Source organism: Felis catus, chromosome B4 (genome assembly GCF_018350175.1).
Source record: "Felis catus isolate Fca126 chromosome B4, F.catus_Fca126_mat1.0, whole genome shotgun sequence".
NCBI lineage: Eukaryota > Metazoa > Chordata > Mammalia > Carnivora > Felidae > Felis > Felis catus.
The window spans coordinates 8,707,107-8,728,484 of NC_058374.1; the positions used below are offsets into that span (position 1 = coordinate 8,707,107).

Consider the following 21,378-nt stretch of genomic DNA (forward strand, 5'->3'; position numbering starts at 1 on the left):
GTAAAATAGTGAAGTCGGATTATTTGCTTTCACTAACCCTTATTTTTGTCACAAGCCCCTCATCCGCCATAAATTGTAGCTACATGCTTCCTTCAAAGACCATTCTAGCTAAGCAGAAGAGCAACAAACCCAGCTTAGGGCAGGACTAGTATCATTTGATTACAATCAAAATTCTATACCACTGAATTCTTGAGAACATATAACAGATTTCTCTTTACCGGTATGTAACATGCGGTTGAAAAGATTTCCGGTGAATATTTTTACATTTAGATAGGTATACGTATTTTTACACACGCAGAAACAAATCATGAGCTTAAACAAGTTAGTAAAACATTACATATATTTTCCCTGATTGAAAATTTACAGCGTGCAATAACTAAAATTTTGATTGTGAAGCTAAAAATTGTATTTAATGTTAAATTTCCCAAGATAATTTCACAAATGCTTTTCACATGAGAGTTAGCTTATATTGTGAGGAATCAGTATGCTATGGAAAGAAGATTCTTCAAAGCACACATAAATGATGCAGAAAATCATTCAGGTGCCAACTCTATAATTAATACTAATAATCACGTCGCATTTTGTTACAAACTTCTAAGTAATGATGATATTCTGCCTGGGAGTTTCTAGGTCACGGATAACAAAATGAATTATAGATATTTGCAGGATTTGTTTCAGTGTAGTACGAAAATCATTGATAGAAGTAAAAATGATACTCCACTGTGAGTTCAGTGGGATGGTCTTAGATTATAAGAGACTGAAAAGCTGGGTTTATATCTCAGATAAAAGATTACAGACCTTGTGCGATTTTTTTTTAATCCTTGCTGTCGTACTCACTGATTATCTGTTATTATTAGTGTAGCCACTGGACCAAAAAATGTATTTAACATTTTTTCCATTCAGCTTAAATGAATGCTTCCTATTGTTAACATTTCAGTTGATAATATAGCATACTTTTGCTATGAATTTTATAGGTCTAGAATCAGTCATTGAATACCATCCGGCTAACACGCCTCAGTGACAGAAATTAGTTAACATTAAAACCATTGAGACTGAATATTGAAATTTAACCAGGAACATATGGTGTCAATTCTTAGCTCAAACATTGTTTAATAAATCCTCCGAACTATAAATTCCTTCCAAATTTTAGCAACACCTTTCCAAATACAGATCTAAATTACTTTTCCAGTGTCCTTACAGATACATTCACTTCCTTCTCAGAAAGCTTACTTTTTACCTCAGAAAGCCCTTTGTACCTTTTTCCTGGCTCTTATCAACTTCTGGCTTATTCCTTCACTGGAAGTAAAGGATGTAAACTCCCAGAGGACAGACGCTAGCTAGCTTTTGGTTCTCTAAGTGTGCCCAGCACAGTGACTTTCAAAACAAAAAGTGCTTAGTAATATAGCTTTTAAATTTAATTGAAATAAAGTAATTGTGACCTAAGTATGTAGAAATTTTGTCTAACCATTGGCAATGAAAAAACTCACAAAAAGCCTGTGATTGTGACTTAGTCTTTAATTTTACTTCCCCCAATATGATCGTCAGTCCAGATATATTTGTACCTTCTCCCCAAAGATCCACGAGAGGTATGCTTCATGACCCTACCCAAAATAGAGTGTTTATGTTTGGGAAAAGATGCAGCGATTTTTCCGAGATGCTGATGTGTCCAGTGCTTGTTCTTTTGGCAAAATATTAATTATAGAAAAACAGATACTGTGTGTCGCTTTCTAAAGGAAGAGACAACTTGGCAACTGTGTGGCATGCCACACAATGTAACTGGTTTAACATTTTTATCTTAAATGAAATCTGATTGCTTCAAGACTAAAGCCGTAGCAACACTGCTGATCTAATGGCACATGTTTCTGTTCGAAGGAAATATAAAGCACACCCAAATTAATTTTAAAAATCTAAGGAATATTGTCTATGACACTCTCCTGCTCCAGGTTAGGATGTGAATTTATAGTAGTTGGCACATTAACCATGTAGAAATTACAGATTGAGCTGCACTGGCTTAGTTTATCTTGATATTCTGAAGAAAGTGGTTGACATATGCCTATTTCTTCATTGATTTTAAATGATACATTCTTTAAAATTTTGCCAGATATTAATATTCTCATTATTAAGTAATTTCTCTCTTTAAGTAACTTTATTTTTTAATACACAGAAAATTACTTCATATTTATTTAAGCATATCTACTTTATAATTCTAGCTTACTTTTGGTGTTATGATACTTAGGTAATTCTGATAAAGAAAGAGTGCCTCTTTACAGAATCCAATCATGAATACAAATACAACAGGCAGTTTTACTTCATGAACATTAATATCACAAATGGATTTGCAAGATATTGTGAGCGGGGACACTTTTGGTTACAATTTGTAACTGAAAAAGACGTATTGTTCATACAGAGAACATATTGCTAATGTAATGAAATACTATTAAAAATTACTGGCGCAGTCGGTTAAGCGTCTGACTTCAGCCAGGTCACGATCTCGCGGTCCGTTAGTTCGAGCCCCGCATCGGGCTCTGTGCTGACCGCTCAGAGCCTGAAGCCTGTTTCAGATTCTGTGTCTCCCTCTCTCTCTGCCCCTCCCCCGTTCATGCTCTGTCTCTCTCTGTCCCAAAAATAAATAAAAACGTTGAAAAAAAATTAAAAAAAAATTACTTATGGGGTGCGTGGGTGGCTCAGTTGGTTGAGCCTCGGACTCTGGATTTCAGTTCAGGTCATGATCTCCCAGTGTGTGATATCAAGCTCTGCATGGTGCTTAGTATTCTCTCTCTCCCTCTCTCTCTGCCCCTCCCCCTGCGCGCACGTGCTCTCTCTCTCTCTCTCAAAATAAATAAACAAACATTTAGCCAAACAACCAAAACAGTCAGCCAAACAAAAATTATTCAGGAAAAAAGAAGCAGCAATGTAAACTGGGACCTATTACTCTAACTGTAAACTCTAATTCTTACGTTGTTATGGAGCGATAAGAAATAGATTAATTCCAACAGGCCTCTCAAATTCTCTGTGTTTATGGTCATAGAAATACTCTGTCTTTAATTTAATAATTAATAACATAACTGAAGAAAATATAATCTTTGGTTTAAGGCAATGGTAGAAAATATCAAAAGAAACCAAGAGAAAATTATGTATTAATTTTCTGCTGTTGGATGAAAAATAAATATGGCACTGCTAACAAGGTTTCTTTATTTTCTGAGATCATATAGTACTTTTAAGCAAAAGTTAATTATGACTGCAGCATAACCCAAGGCAATATACTTCTTGTGATCAGAGTAAATATCCAGTGCACACAAAGTAATTTAAAATGCAAATACTATTATCATTAAATACTAGTTATGCATCAGTAGAAGGGGCATTATGGGAGTTGTTTAGAAAACTGAATCAAATGATTTCTCTTTTAAGACACATCTTCTATTTACATAGTCTCTTTCTTAAAGAAGTTCAAACATTTAAGACCTAACAAAAATCTTTACCTAGTATCCTTTGGGTAAAAGTATGTATTAACGTCTCGCATTTTATGGAATAAAAAAATTAGTCCCAGCTTAAGGTCACTGACTGAATCAACAAATCCTTCAGTTAACAGAGCACCCTCCAGGCTATTCTACACTGGCTACCCTTGTGTTTGTTCATCCTATTGAGATATAAGTTTAAGTTCAACTCACAGAGCAGATCTCAGATAGGTTCCATTCTTGCTATTTTAATAGATACATACATAGTTTTACAATGAGACATCAGCCTTTCCTTTGGGTAATTCACCAGGAATAAAAGAAGGGTCGTTGTGGGCTTGGTATACAGCCACTCTCAGAGAAGACCCCACCAGAAAGTGTAAGCTACTGTAGAAAATAGAGATTCAATTTCTGGTAATGGCAGAGTAACTTGTAAATGACTAACCTTTGTGTGGATATCTTACAGACAGCAATGAAAAGTTCTAGAAAATATATTAATATCAGTTATTTAGAGACACAGAGAGCAGAGATGATTAACTAAAGAAAAAACATATTGAGAAATATTTTAGTTAATATTCTTTCTACCTCAAAGTACTCTTAGACCTTAACTGAATGATCAAAATCAGAAAGCTGCATTCTTACTGACTTATGAAATTTAAGAACAGAATTCAGAGCTAACAGTGTGCATGCGTGTGTGTGTGTGTGTGTGTGTGTGTGTGTGTGTGTGTTGTGTGTGTGTAAACATGGAAAAGAGGGAGACTCCAAAATCTCCATATAAACTATAAGCTGAATTATACACACATGGGGAGAATGCAAGGCCAAGAAATGTTCAAAGTTGGAAAAAATTCAAAACAAACAAATAAACAAACAAACAAAAACAGAAACAAACAAAGCAAAACACGAAAAATCTGAGCAGAGATATTAACTGTTGCTCCAAACAGGGGGAACAGAGTTTGAAATTTGAGTACAAACAGGGGAAATAGAGTTTGGAATCTGAACGCAAATTTTTGTATTCTGCCTGCTAGAATAAAAATCAGCATTCTGAAAAGGAATAAACCAGAATCCAGAGTCTCTGTGATGTATGAGCTACAATGTTCTGTACATGATAACATTTTCTAGACATTCAAATAAGCAGGCAGAAGTCACCTGAGTCAGGAGAAATATATAGTCAATAGAAATAGACCCCAAGATGAAACAACTATTGAAATTAAAAGAAATGTTCTTTGTAGCTTCTAAAACTATGCTTGGAATATGAAAATCATACATCATAATGATGGCACATAAGAGGAATCTCAGCAAAGTAAACTGAAAGTAAGATAAATGGAAACACAACTACTCTTAGATATATTCTGGCAAAATTACTAAAAATCAAAGATAGAGAAAATGCCTCAAAAGCACCCAGAAAAAAAATTACTTCTAGGCAATCAATGGTAGAAAAAAATGCAAGGCAGAATTCAACGGATCAACATTTTTTACATGCTAAAAATGTTAACCAGAAATTCTATACCCAGTGAAATTACCTCACAAAAATAAAGGCAAAATAGCAATTTCTGGATATGGATGAAAAATGAAAGAATATATTGCTTCACCCAGTTCAAGAAATGCAAAAAGGAGTTAATTCTTCAGACTGAAAGGATATGGCACAACGTGAAATTCTAAGCTATAAAAGGAATGAGGAACACCAAAAATGGTACGTATGTGGGTTAATAAAAAAGACCACATATTTTTTCTTCTCTTAAGTTTTGTAGTACATGTGACCATTTAAGCAGGAATCATAACACTTCATGGTATTTTTATAACACACTTAAACATAACATATTTTGATAACCATAGGACAAAAGAGAGGGTAAATGGTACAACAGTTTAAGGGTCTTATTTTTTATGTGAAATGACAGAATTTCAAATCCAAGTGTTAAGTTGAGCAGGGGTGTTGCAAGGATTATAATAACTTAACAACCAGTAAAAAATAATGCAAAATGGTGTGATTAAAAAGATAATACACGGGGCCTCTCTGGCTCAGTCAGTAGGATGTGCAACTCTTGGTCCCGGGGTGGCGAGTATGAGCCCCATGTTGGGTGTAGAGATTACTTAGAAACAGAATCTTTAAAAAAAGAAAGATGACACATTATTTACAGTGAAAAATTTTTTTTGCCATTAACTCAGAGGAAGAATAGAAGGACAGAGGGGAGAAAAACTGACAGGAAAATAACTAATTGGTAGTTTGAGGTAAAATATGTCAATAATTAATAAATATGCACGAAATAAAAACTGCCATTACAAGGCAGACTGTGAAATGAATTTATTTTAAAAAAGAACAAGATTTAGCTATATGACTTGTAAAAGAAATTCGTTTCAAATATAAAGTCACAGATAGATTGAATGGAAAAGTTATAATATACAAACAGCAAAATAAGAAAACTAAAGAGTGTTTCATAAAAAATATTAAGATGTAATATGAGATGAAGAGATTATAGTAACATGATAATTTATTTCCCTAATAATTATAAATATGGAAATGAATAATAACAGTAGTTATTTTGCTAAACAATATATAAAGCAAAATATGAGAAATAAACCTATACTCGAAGAATTAAATTACTCATATTTCAGTAATTTGTAGAATGAGATAATCAGTAAGGATATGGAATATCTGAATCACATTTATTAATCACCTTGAGCTAAATAAAATTTCTTAAATATAAACCAAAACACTGCTGAATATTATTTCTGATGCAGATGAAATGTTCACTGATTTAGACCATATGATGTACCACAACACAAATTATCATAAATTCCCAAGGATTCTATGCTTACAGATAATGTTATCCAACTGCAATGAAATTCAATAAGGAAGAAATAATGGATATTACCCCCTTATAGGATATACCATTTGCAATTATCTTCTCCTATACAGCAGGTTTACTTGTCATTTTGTTGATGGTTTCCTTTGTTGTGCAAAAGCTTTTTATTTTGGTTTAACTTCGTTTTTTGTTTTCCTTGCCTGAGAAGACATATCTAGAAAAATGTTTCTAAAGCCAATGTTAAAGACATTACTGCCTATGTTTTCTTGTAGGAGTTTTTTTGGTTGGTGAGAGTCAAATTGGTGCAGCCACTGGTGAAAACAGTATGGAGGTTCCTCAAAAAATTAAAAATAGAATTACCATATGATACAGTAATTGTACTACCGGGTATTTACCGAAAGAAAATAAAGATAGTAATTTGAAAACATATATGCACCCCTATTTTTATTTCAATATTATTTACAATAACCAAGATGTAGAACCAACCCAAGTGTCCATCCATAGATGAATGGATAAAGATTTGTCATACACACACACATACACACACACACACACACACACACACACACACACACGACATATGACTCAGCCATAACAGAGAATGAGATCTTGCCATTTGCAACAACTTGGATGGGCCTAGAGGGTTTAATACTAAGTGAAATAAGTCAAACTGAAAGACAAACACCATATTACTTCACTCATATGCAGTATTTAGGAAACAAAACAAGTGAACAAAATAAAAGAAACAACAACAACAACAACAACAACAACAACAAAACAGACCCTTAGATACAGAGAACAAATCAGTGGTTGCCAGAGGAAAAATGGGTGGGGGGAAGGGTGAAATAGATAAAAAAGAATTAAGAGTACACTTTTTGTAATGAGGAGGGAGTAATGTTCAGAATTGTACAATCATTATATTATACACCTGAAACTAGTATAACACTGTCTGTTAATTCTACTTTAATTTAAAAAATAAAGCAATAATGAAGAGGTATATAAAAAAAGTCTTCAAATATTGGAAGGTGAATAAACGGCTTTTAAATAATGCATGAGTTATAAAGGAAATTACAAGTGAAATTAGAAAATGTTTTGCATGGAATGATGATGAAAATATACCATATCCAAACGTGAAGAATGCAGGTTAAGAGGAGTGCAGAAGAAAACTTAACAGGGTGCCTGGGTGGCTCAGTAGATTAAGGATCTGACTCGATCTCCACTCAAGTCTGGATCTCAGGGTCATGAGTTCAAAGTCTGTGTTGGGTTCCATGCTGGGTGGGAAACCTACTTTAAAAAGCAAGGGTGGGAGGGACACCTGGGTGGCTCAGTCCTTTAAGCATGTGACTCAGGTCAGGATCTCACTGTTTGTGAGATCAAGCCCTGCGTTGGGCTCTGCGCTGATAGCACAGAGCCTGATTGGGATTCTCTCATGCTCTCTCTCTGCTTGTACTCTAAAAGAAAAAAAGAAAAAGAAGAAAACCTAACATCTTTACATGCTGCTAGTAGAAAAGAAGGAAGGCTTCAACCCCATACTCTTAAGTTTCTAAGCTAAGAGAGTAGAAAAAAAAATTACCAATATAAAATAAGCAGAAGAAAAGAAATCTTACAGAAGAGAGAAGGAATCAATGAAATGCAAAACAAACAACAGAGTAACATAATAAAGCAAAAACTGATGATCTGGAAAATATTAGTAAAATTAAAAACCTTCTAACAAGATTGATGAGGAACGTAAGACAAAAAATACAAATTTCTCCTATCAAGAATAAAGAGACCTGGGACACCTGGGTGGCTCAGTTGGTTGAGTGTCCAACTTTGGCTTAGGTCATGATCTCATAGTTCATGGGTTTGAGCCCACATTGGGCTCTGTGCTGACAGCTCGGAGCCTGGAGCCTGTTTCCCATTCTGTGTCTCCCTCTCTCCCTCTCTGTCCCTCCCCAGCTTGTGCTCTCTCAATCTCAAAAATAAATAAATAAACTAAAAAAACAAACAAACCCAGAATAAATAGACATGAAAAGCACACAATTTTATGCTAATACATTTTAAAACTTAGATGAGGAATACTGCTTAACAACATGAATGCAAAAGAAGTAGAAAATTTGAAGTAGACATTAAGGAAATTGAATTTTTATGAAAAAAATTGAGACCACAAAATGTGAAGAAAATAAGTCTCCATGCTCAGATAGCTTCACTGGCAAATTCTGTAAAGGTTAATTTATTTAAGTAATTAATAATACCAATCATATACAAATTTTTACCAGATAATTATTCCAAGTCCTTTTATGAAATAAGCAAAACCTTATTAATGCAACCTAATTGAAATATAAGAAGAAATAAGCTTATTGGGGCACCTGGGTGGTTCAGTCAGTTAAGCGACCGACTTCCCCTCAGGTCATGATCTCTTGGTTTGTTAGTTTGAGCCCCGCGTGGGGCTCTGTACCAACAGCTCAGAGCCTGGAACCTGCATCAAATTCCGTGTCTCCCCCTCTCTCTGTCCCTCCTGTGCTCATGCCCTGTCTCTCTCTGTCTCTCAATAACAAATAAACATTAAAAAATTAAAAAAAAAAGAAATGAACTTATAGATTCTCATGAATACAGTTTAAAAATCCCTAATGAAAAATTAGCACCTCTAATTCAGCAAACATGCAAAAACAGAAACAAAACTCAAAAAATCATAATACAATGTGAACATATGGCTAGGCTGGATTTATTCCAGGAATGCAAATTTATTCAAATAATCACAAATCAACTTAAGTTATCATAAACAGAGGTGAGGAAAAATATGTTACCATTTTAATAAAATTAAAAAGCATTTATTAGATTTTCAACATCTATCCACAACTACAAACTCTCAATTAAGTACATGGTGCCTCTGTTAATTTCTTTTAAAAATTTTAGTTTTGCTTTACATATTTTGAGGCTGTGCAATTAATGCATATAAATTATAAGTTGCCAAGTGTTCCTTTTGGAATATAATTTTTAATGTAATAGTACTTATGATTATAAAGTGCTTCTCTGTCTCCAGTAATTGTTGTTGGTTTACAGCCTACTTCTGATATTAGTATTGCTATACTAGATTCTTCTTGCTTTTTGTTTATATTGTATGTATTTTTGTCCTTTATTTTTAACCTTAGTGAATCCTGGTAATTTATATTTGTGTCTTATAAGCAGTAATTTTTCTTTTTTTTTTTTTTGTAAAACCAGCCCCCAAAAATCTTTGCCATTTATTTTTTTTTAAGTTTATTTATTTTTTTTTGAGAGAGAGAGAGAGAGAGAGAGAGAGAATAAGAACATGAGCAGGGGAGAGGCAGAGAGAGAGAGGGAGAAAGAATCCCAAGCCTGCTCCACATTGTCAGTGCAGAGCCCAACATGGGGCTCGATCTCACAAACCATGAGATCATGACCTGAGCAAAGTCAAGAGTCAGAAGCTTAACCAACTGGGCCACCCAAGGGCCCCAATCTTTGCCATTTAATTATAATATTTAGTTCATTACATTTAATTTAATTCTGTACATACTTAGCTTTGCATCTGCTATATTGCCATTTTCCATTTTCCTCACATTTTGTTTTCCCTTTCTTACCTTTGTGCAATTAATTATTTTTTTGCTATTCCACTTTTCTATCTCATAATTCATTACTTTTATCTGTTTCACAGATGTATCCATGGAGATCCTAGAGATTAAAATGTGCATTCTGGATCTATTCAGGTAACATAAATTTGTATTTTTACTAATTTCCACAGATTTCAAGAACCTTAGAACACTAATTCTATTATTGTCTTGTTTCTGCTTTAGTGTTCATATATTCTAGTTTCCACTAAATACACTACATTTCCAGAATATACTACAGTTATTGTTTTTTTGTTTTTTTTTAATTTTTTTTTCAACGTTTATTTATTTTTGGGACAGAGAGAGACAGAGCATGAACGGGGGAGGGGCAGAGAGAGAGGGAGACACAGAATCAGAAACAGGCTCCAGGCTCTGAGCCATCAGCCCAGAGCCCGACGCGGGGCTCGAACTCACGGACCGCGAGATCGTGACCTGGCTGAAGTCGGACACTTAACCGACTGCGCCACCCAGGCGCCCCCTACAGTTATTGTTTTATAACATCATCACTTGTTAGCTTTACTCACATACTTACACCAGAGGTAGTTCATTCTTCTCTGAGTCCTTGGGCTTTTTTACCTATTTTCCTTCCTACCGGAAAAGTTTTCTTTAACACAGATCTGCTGGTGACAAATTCTCTCAGCTTCTGTTTGTCTGAAAAAGTCTTTATTTCACCTTTATTTTTAGCAAGGCACTTTTGCTAGATATAGAATTCTAGGTTGGGAATTATATTTTCCCTTCGCTGCAAAGATATGAGTCCATTGCCTGTCTTACGAATTTGTTCGAAAATCAGCCCTTAATCCTATTGTTACTTATTTGAAGTAAAACTAAAATTATTTTTTGGTTGCTTTTAATTTTTTTTTAAATTTGTGCTAGACTTTAATGCATCTAATTGTGCTTTTCTTTAGACCTGCTTGATGTATTACAACTTTCTTTTTTTTTTCTATGTTTATTTTTGAGAGAGAGCGAGAGCAAGAGTGAGTCGGTGAGGGACAAAGAGAAAGACACAGAATCTGAAGCAGTCTCCAGGCTCTGAGCTGCCAACACAGAGCCCAACGTCAGGCTCGAACTCACAAACTGTGAGATCATGACCTGGGCTGGAGTTGGACACTTAACCCACTGAGCTACCCAGGCGCCCTGATGTATGGCAACTTTCAAGATTATCTGTCAATATCTTTTGTTGATTTTAGAAAATTCATTGCAATTTTCAATTCATACAATTCAAATGTTTCCCCATCCTGTTTTTTTTCTCCTTTCTTCTTATGACTCCAGTTGTACGTGTAATAGTCCGTTTAAATTTTTTTGTCATGTCCCCTTGTCTTGCTTTGATCTATTTCTTTGATATTTCCTGGCTTTCCTATGCTTCCACATGGATACATGTTTAACAACTCAGACTCTTCTGTTGTTAGGTTAATTCCAGTTACTGACTTCTCCGTTCTAGAATTTCTATTTGCTTATTTTTAATAGTTAATGAAATTCCCTGTCTTATCACTGAAGTTCTTAAACCTATTAATCCCTGTCCTTTCACTGTCTGCATCTGATAAATCTATTATCCGGATTCCTAGGTGTTTTTTCTTTTGCCTTTTGTCTCTGCTTTCATTCAGGTATTGTTTTTCTATTATGCCTTATTATTTTTAAGTGAATATTGACCATTACATATTACAATTTAGAGAGGGAATATGAGATCTAGGATCACATTACCTTCTCCTAGAGAAGATTTACCTTTACTTTGTGCATATAGACCAAGGGCACTAGCAATCCCGAATCAACTTAGTTTAGTAGAGATGAAGGTGATTTAAAGAGGGGCCTCAATCCTTCTAAGAGCTATTCTACTTCCATTTCACCCCTTCTTCCTTTAGAAGAGCACCGTGCAGTCCAGCTGAATGCCCACAGTGTTTCTCTTGTTCTGAAACTCAAACATTTATTCCTCCAGCAATGAGCTGATAGATGTTCTTCTCAGACTGAGCCTCTTTGTGATTTTGGCACAGTTTCTCCAAGTATCAGAGTTCGCTCTGGAAACATAAAATGTCTTGAAATGACAACCAGTACTGGGAATGGGGTCACCACCATTTGGAATCTTGGCCCCTCAAGTCTTCATTTCCGTAGCTGCTCTCCAGTGACTTCAAACACATTAAGCTCCCGCCTCCCACCCACCCCGTGTTTTCCTAATAGTTCTTTGGGACAGGTGGGTGATGTCCCACTGCCATATACAGAAATTCTCCTGAAACTGTGGCTCTTCCTTTGGAGGTCTCATTTCATATCTCTACTCAAAGCTGAGACATTTTCTGACTCCACTACAAACAGTTAATCAACTATAACCATACCTATTTGGGTTGACATATTAAAATTCTTTGAAATGCCTAGCATTCAGGAAGCATATCAGTACATAGCACCTCTGTTCTTGTTATGTCTCAACCCAAATAGCCTGAATCATTCTTGACTCACCCTTTTCACTAACAGACAAAATCTCATGCATCAATACATCTTTTGGGTCTATCTTAAAATATATTCAAATTCTTACCACTTCTGTTGCCTCATCCAACCCACTATTATCTCTTGCCTAACTGTCTGTGATATCCCCATCACGAGTTCCTTTGATTCAGCCTCTTTTTTAACATTTATTCATTTTTGAAGGAAAGAGAGACAGAGTGTGAGCAGGGGAGGGGCAGAGAAAGAGGTATACAGAATCTGAGCTGTCAGCACAGAGCCCGACTCGGGGCTGGAACTCACGAGCCGTGAGATCATGACCTGAGCCGAAGTCAGATGCTCAACCAACTCAGCCACCCGATTCTGCTCTTTATCACTGTCTGGCCAGAATGATTTCGGTGGCAATAAATTATTCATGCCACTGTTTTACTCAAAATCATCTAATGACTTCCCATTTCACTCAAATAAAAGCCAAAATCATGGCAATTGTCTACAAAGCCTTTCCCCATGTACACTCCTTATCATCTCTTACCTCTGAATTCACTTGCTAATTGCTCTCTGGTTACAGATACCTTCATGGCTTTCTCCCTTACTCTTTTACATCTATATTCAATATCTCCTGCTCAGTGGGCCCGGTACAGAGAAGTGGTCCAATGGCCAATATATGAATATATGTTTAAACTTAATTTTCTAGAAACAAATTAACAAAAGAATAAAACATCATTTATACATGGGTAAATAGATGGTAGATAGACAAGTGAAGTTTGATAACACCAAGTGGATCTCTCACAAACTGCTAGTGGGAATGGAAATTAGTTGACCATTTTGGCAACAAATTTGACAATACTCAATAAAAACAGAAGAGGTACTATAGCGCTCAGAAATTTTATTACCAAGTCCATAACCTACAACAACCTCTGCATGGACACGACGCACACAAGTACACAATGAGAAATGTGCTAGGATGTCTACAGAACATTGTTTGTAATCAAGAAAAACTAGAGAGTTTTTCTGTAGAGGGGCGCCTGGGTGGCTCAGTGGGTTAAGCACCCAACTTTGGCTCAGGTCATGATCTCGCAGTTTGTGAGGGTCATCATCTCTCAGTCAGTGAGTTCGGGCCTCACATCAGGTTCTGTGCTGACAGCTCAGAGCCTGGAGCCTGCTTGAGATTCTGTGTCTCCTCGTCTCTGGTCCCCCCTCCCTCATGCTCTGTCTCTCTCTGTCTCTCAAAAATGAATACACATTGCAAAAAAGAGAACAACTACAGAGGAAAAACAGCAAGTTATATCAACAGGGAAAGGAAAAAAGCCTGTTTTATCCTTATACTATAATAAAGCAGTTAAAAGTAAGGAATCCTGTGTTACATTAATCGACAGGTATGCATCTCCAGAATATTATGTGGAATAAAAAGCAAGTTATGAAAATATCCATATGATATGGCATCCTATGTGTTAGTATTTTAAAAAATTAAAACACTGGGGTGCCTGGGTGGCTCAGTCGGGTAAGCATCCGACTCTTGGTTTCAGCTCAGGTCATGATCTCACGGTTCATGAGACTGAGCCCCATGTCATGCTCTGCACTGAAAGTGCAGAGCCTGCTTGGGATGCTCTCTCTCCTTCTATCTCTGTCCCTCTCCTGCTCATGCTCTCTCTCTCTCTCTCTCAGGACAAACAAACAAACTTTAAAAAAGGGGAAATCAAACCACCATATTCAGTGTATGCATGCCCATGAAACAAAAGTGTAAGAAGGTAGAAAGGAAAGAAAAACATCCACTCAATATCATGGTTGTATCTGGGAGGAAGGAAGGAAGGATGGGAGGATGACAATGCTTAAATTGGATCTTTTATGACTTGATTTTTTAAGAGAAAAAAAATTTAGCAAATATGGCGAAATGCTTCCATTTGTTAAGTGAGGCAATGTGTGCTTGGGTGAGTGCTAGTATTCACTACTTAAGTTTTCCGTGCATTTAATGTTTTTAATATTAAAAAAAAATAGACCAAAGGAGTATATTTCATTTCCTTTCATATATGTACAAGATGAAATCATTCCAGTAGTTTATCTGGAACAGAGTAAGAGAAGGATGTAAACTTTAAACATTTCAAGTAATACAGGTATTAGTTATTTGCTGATATTCCAGGTACATGAAGTTTTGTAACAGATAAAAACCAAGGATCATTGAGTTAATACACTGAGCTAATGTACTCAAACAGTTAAGGCACCTCATGTGGCAAAAGGCCTAGTTAAGTTGGGAGTGCGTGTATTTTTTCCCAGCTTAAAAAGGTCCTACAACCTCAAAATGCATTAAAGCATTAATTTCTACTTTGCAATCAGTTCCCAGCTTTCTAAGTTAACCTTTCCCTCATTAGGGTTAAGCTGAAAGCAAGACATAATTAAGAGATTATATTCAGAGAGAAATTGATATCTGTGGCTCATCAATCCCCTACACATTCCTGAAAAAAAATAATTCTGCTCATAAAGGAAATATCCACAAAAATATTTTAAGATGATACAGCATTTTACGAAATCGAAAAGCATTTCTTTGGAACATGAGGAAGGATCATTTTGCCTAAACTAGCTTACAGATTTCACCTATCATAATAGAGTGACATTGTTCTCTCTGCACTGAGAATTTTCAAAATATGGCTTTAAAGGTGTGTCAAAAACATGAATGCAATATACTTTTATAATAAAAAGCATGAAGGGAACTTAAATGCCATCTGGTAAGTACATTAATATTTTTAGGTTAGGGATCTAAGATCTAGAGAAAGTTGAAAGTCTAGGATTTCATAAGATGCCATGGTAAAATTTAAAGCCTCAAAGCCTCCATTCCCTAGTTTCACCTTTCTGTTCTCTCGTTGCTTCAATTAATAAATCCAGGAGTTTTTAACTTCAGATACCTTTATTCTTTGTTATTTCGCTGCTTCCAACACTTCAACAAATTTAAAATTCTGTATTTCTTTATTGACAAATATCCATTTACCTTTAGAATTAAATGTGTTCAGATAAAGAAGACATAGCATTTACCATGAGAACTCGAACAAAATCTCTCCTCTAATAATCTTCCTGAAAGAGTCTTTGCTTTACCTTTTCATTTTTTCTCAAGAGAAATATTTCATCATCCCAATATGAAAAGATATATCCTAAGCACAATAGAAGTAGGACTCTGAATATACGTATTTAATCATATATGAAGTGTACTCACTCGAGTTTTCAAAGATGAGATAGTCAGTGCTTCTAGAGATTCTGGAATAGAATATTCTAGTAATAAAATGTTACAGTGTTCTCTTCATCGATGCAAATTACACCTCTACTATTATGTTCTTTCTGTTGTTCCTGATACTTGTTCCTCTGTATGAATTGTTTGGAAATGCCCCAATTTTTAAGCTGTACTTTTTATACAAAGTAGTTTAGGTTTTCTCCAACCCTTATTTGCCAGAAAGCTAAGCAAAATGAATTACTTCTTTCTAGATGAGCCAGATGGTTACCTTTATGTTAGAACAGTGATCTGTAAAAGTTTAAATTAATTCATCTACTCCTGCTAATTATTTTGGGATAACCAAACTGTGTTACTGTTAGTTATACTTTTATCTTGGTTTTCTTCTGCCCTCCTTTACAGACATTATTAAAACTTACATAAGACTTAGACACAGATTCAAGTTATTTTTTTCTATGCAAAAATTTAATATGGCTTCTAATTCTTGAAACGTTTGGCCTTTAATAATAATAATCAAAAATTCCTTAAAAATAATGATGTTCAGGGGCACCTGGATGGCTCAGTTGGTTAAGTGTCCGACTTTGGCTCAGGTCACGATCTCACAGTTCATGGGTTCGAGCCCCGCATTGGGCTCTGTGCTGACAATGCAGAGTTTGCTTGGGATTCTCTGTCTCCCTCTCTCTCTGCCCCTCCCTCACTCTCTATCTCTCTCTCAATAAGTAAACAAAAACTTAAAGATAATGATGTTCAGAGTTTTTACACACTACTTTTTATTTCTCCCGCATTACCATTTTGAGTTTCCCTTGGAACACGCACTTCCTCAGGAATCTATATCCACGCAGATGCACAAGGATCATGCCATGGGCGTCCTCTGGACAGCAGCTAATACAGTCAAAGTAAATAAGTCAATACATACCGAGCTCTGTTGAGCTTCCACAGTCTAAATCTTGGGGCAGCAAATCCATTCTGACCCCAAAATCACTTCCCTGTGGCCTGAGTATACCAACCATAGTACATTATATCAATAAAACCTTTTTGACTCCCATTCTTATAAGGGATAGAAGAAAAGGGCCTTATGTGATATGACTCTGACCATTAAAAAAAAACAAATTTGTAAATTCATTATATCGCGAAAGACAGAAAGGAAGCTTCGTAATTGCAGTATGGTGCACTGCTTGACTAAATTTCAAAATTCTAAAATACATATATGTGGGCATTTGATGACCAGATGAAGAATACATAGAACGGAAAATAAATAGATACTGAATAGAAGGGAAATAGTGCATGGTTATGGTATAGGAAACGTCAGTGAGCATTAGAAAACACAAGTACTTTTATTGGATAAATTGGGCAGGCGACACCATGTCAATTTGAGGTGTGTAGTGTGTTAGTTTGCTACATTTACATGTTGTCATATGGCTTCCATTGTAATGGTATTTTTCTGCATTCCATATTTATGGTATGGAGTTACTGTCCGGATTCAATCTACTGTGCATTAGATATCTATGGCTTATTTCATACTCACTACGAGTCTGTACCCTTAAACACCACCAGTCTTACTCCCTCCCATTCCCTGGTAACCACTGTGCTGTGCTACTGTTTTGTTTTTGTTTTTTACAGGTGTGACTATGCCAGATTCCACATATAAGTGATATCACGAAGTACGTGTCTTTGTCTGTCTGACTTAATTCACTTGGCATAATGTGCTTGAGATCCATACGTGTTGTCCCAAATGACAGAATATCCTCCTTCCTCATAGCTGAATAATATTCCATTGTGTATATAAACCACATCTTTTTTTTTTTTTTTTAATCCATTTATCCTTTGACAGGCATTTGGTTAGAAACCATGAATTCAAATCTTGGTGCTGTTACTTACTATTCACTTACTAGTTCTCTGACACGGCACAGATTTCTCTCTCCTTTCTGAATATCAGTTTCATTGCCTGCAGGATGAAGGGAACATCTATTCTATAAAGGAGTAGGATTGATTGGGATCCTACAAGAGAAAGCCCCCAAAACATCTATACAATTCAGGTTGACAGATTTCAGGAAAGGGAAGTTCCTGCTTTATTGGTAGCTATGAAAACTCCCTTTTCTCTGTCAATCCAAATTGGAAAAATTTATACATAAAAATATAAGTTTTCTGTTTCAATTAAAAATTTTTAAAATATTTATTTATTTTTGACAGAAAGAGACAGAGAGAGAGAGAGAGAGACAGAACATGAGCAGTGGAGAGTCAGAGAGAGAGGGAGACACAGAATCCGAAGCAGGTTCCAGGCTCTGAGCTGTCAGCACAGAGCCCGACGTGGGGCTCAAAGTCGAAGAACCGCGAGATCATGACCTGAGCCAAAGTCGGACACTTAACCAACTGAGCCACCCAGGCGGCCCTAAAAATTATAATTTTTAAAATGGGATTATTTTTGTTTTTCATATTTCTTTGTACTGACTAGATGTCTTTCAGACTTGAGCCAAGGCCATCCCTTGCCTTGGATAAAGGGTGGACATAGCCTGAAACAAAAATCCCATTGAATATCTCAATAAGGTTTCAAACATGTAATAACGATAATGATCTGAAATCCAAAATGCTTTTCATTTGCAAACACCACACATTTGATAGAGGGAAAAAATGTGACCTTCTAGATTAGTTTTTGAGAACCAAGAGCCACGTCAGACAGTAAGGGCATGGTTTAATAGATAAATCACTGAGCAGGGAATGATAATAACCATTAATAGTCTCCTCTTGGTGTGAGACAGTATTGTCATTTTATAGCCAAGGGTTAAGTAGTACCAACTATTTGCCAAACACTTCCTAAAGGTTCACATATATTTACTTATTTAATCTCAAACAACCTATCAGGTAGGAGCCATTGTTTCCCCACATTACAGACAGTCAGAGCTCAATAACATGCTCGAGATCATTGAGTCTTTCAGGAAAAGGTTTTAAAGCAAGTAGTCTGACTAGGAAGTCCTAATTACTACACTTGACTGTTACAACAATGTCTCTCACTCCAAAATGGCAGCGTTTCACCAAAAGTGAAGAAAAGGGGGGCAAAAGATGCGTCTAGAACTCAGGGTTAAGCAGTGCCTGAGAAAGGTTCTATCCTTAGGTCAGGTTCCATGGGGGCAGGGAGCCACTGACAGGATTGGAATACAACTGACAAATTCAATGGAGATGGGGTGTCCCAGGGGCCTCCTTCCAGTGCCAACAGAAATTTCTCTGAGATATCCCACAATGGGAGCAGCTGATTGAGGTGTAGCGGGGAGTGCCCTAAAGACAATCTTGGGGAATTCTGCTCATCCTGGTGGGATAAAGAGGACACGGGATATGGCAAGATTATTTACCCAAACCAGGTGAGAGGAGTTATCCCTCCGCTGAAGCCACTGTAAAATCCTTTTCACTGACTTGCCTGTTAGATGGCGAATTATAAGTGTTGTCTTCCTATTAGTATCTTCTTTATTATATTTCAGCAATAGGAAATAAGACCACTGTGTGGGCTCAGGGGGACTGCTTAACAGGTGCCAAAATGAGACGTTCTATATATCCAAAGACACAAAAATTAGTATTCCTCACGCTTCCATTATTTTAGAATTGGGGGGAAATGACATGCTCTGTACATGTGTGAAAAAAAATTAGCTTCTCATTTGGGATGCAGACTGCTACTTATAAAATGTTACTGCTTGATTTTCAATGTCTGATATGCGGAGGCGCGGTATGGAAACTAAATGCAGCTGACAAATTCCAAGAAGGATGTTTTCTCTGTGGAGTGTTTCATTTCTCAGGACATTTCATTACGTTTTAACAAACATCTCAATGTATGCTCAGAAGTGGAAAAAGTTCTACTGTAGACTTCTTCGCAGGGTCAATTCTATGGGCATGTAAAGCACAAAGGAATTGTGTCATTGGGACCACGTGTCTTCACCACCAGTTCCGTCGTCACCAGCATCCCTTCAATTTTATCTGCATGACATCTGTTTAATGAATACAGAGCCCTGACAGCCAGGATAGAGACCGGCCTGCTTGCCTTGGCTGTGGGTGCATTTTATGCAAATTTTCTCTAAAGTATTTGTCTCATTTCAACTCCATCCATTTCAGTGGCACGCCTTGATTCTTCTGTCCCTCCCAACCTTGGATGAAGTTTGCAATTAGTGTGCAGTATCTGAGAGATAAACCAGGAACCAAGGAAGGCATATTTCCCCTTCTAACAAACGGGCTGTAACTATATACGTATTTGTCTGTATAGATATATTTTATTACTAGAACACCAAGGAAAGAGTCCAAACCTTAACTGTTGATATATTCTTCCCAATATGAATATAATTGAAAGTTACATTTTCAACTGTAGACGTTCGTCTGTACACGCAAAGAATAAAACAGAAGTAAACCAATAATCCCAATATTTCAGGCAACAAATTTTTGCTTAACGTGTCCATCAAATATTTTACTACAAGTAGTAAGAGAGATTATAATGGATGTGATAGGTATCTAATTCCTCACCGGTGCAACTCTGGGTCCTTGTCACATGAAGTTACCTGCCAGCATTAAGAAATTCTTAATTATGCTATAATAATGTAAAAAAAAACAAAACTCTTGTGGCTTACAAGTGCCGAGTGATTTTGAATCTTTAGCTACGTTATCACTTTACCGATGAGTTAGAGATATTATACATACAGCTAATTTTTTCTAAATCTGGACTTTTTAATAGGATGCCATAATATGTCTCTGAAGGAAAAATGGGTACCAGAAATAACTACGGAGACCTATTTGAGTCAGCTTTTGAGCTACTCAAGGTAAGAAACTTTTTAAGAGATGCTTTGTATTACTGCTTTAAACTTTTTTTTTTTTTACTACAGCTACAGGTTTTAAAGATTTCTTTGAAACAACTGAAGAGTGAACTTTAATTCATGTTTTTTAAACAAAGGTTATATGAGACTTACAGCAGTCTCACAAAAGAAGAATATTGGCGAGACTTGCACACTATGCTCGGAGGGCAACTGACTTTCAAATTTCTCTACAGGTATTATTTCCCATGAATAGGAACAAAGAGCAAAAACAGTTAAAAAAGCATATTCAAATGTGTGCATAAAAAGGCATGGTAAATGAATACTGTTTAGTTTGCTGACATAATTACTTGAATGTAATTTTTATGAGTCGTAGAAATCTTGGCATTTTCACTGAACCAGATAATTAGACTCTGAATAGAACAGGGTCAGAATAATTAATACATCAAAACTAGATGAACTTTTTCTAATTATTTTTATTTAATCTCTATTATAATTATTGTTATACTCTGCTGAGCATGACTGCCTCATGTTCATAGATTTGAATGCAGTCTTATAGTTGCATCCTGGGACTTTGTGGAATATTAACAAACCGTGGCATGGAGAAATTAGAATGGTGTAGTTTCATGATGGAATTCTAAATTGGAATTTCATATTTTTCTATATAGTTGCACAAAATTTGTTCCATAATCGTAAAAATATGAATTTTAAAACAAAAGTCTACTTTTCTTTCAAGTTATACTTCTCCGAAGTTCAAGAAAAATTATTTTCACGTTTTTTTTTAAAGGCATATCATCAGCTATTCAATTCATGTGAAATCTTCTAGAGGGGGATGGCATGAAAATTTACCTTTTTGAGTTTCTAATATCATGATGAATCTTCATTATTAAAGCAAATGTATCCACAGGCAGTAAAGAGTATTACCAACAATCACTAAAGACTGAAATTCGTGTTAGAAAGTAATGGTGTAACTTTCTGATCATAGCTACCTACTTGTGCCAGACGTTTGGTATACCCATGGAGATACAGAAAAATACATTACTACAGCAAATGAAGCCAACACTGATAAAATATTTTTAAATCTAAGGATTGAAAGATTAT

The 21,378-nt window shown here is 35.9% G+C and overlaps 1 long non-coding RNA gene across 1 annotated transcript; it reads left to right on the forward strand.

The window, feature by feature from the left end:
- The first annotated feature begins 4,586 nt into the window (after window positions 1–4,586).
- On the forward strand, window positions 4,587–20,309 carry LOC123386437. The gene is made up of 3 exons (XR_006600289.1): window positions 4,587–5,142; window positions 9,906–9,957; window positions 20,202–20,309. It is a non-coding gene; the product is annotated as an uncharacterized LOC123386437 (long non-coding RNA).
- Window positions 20,310–21,378: the final 1,069 nt, after the last annotated feature.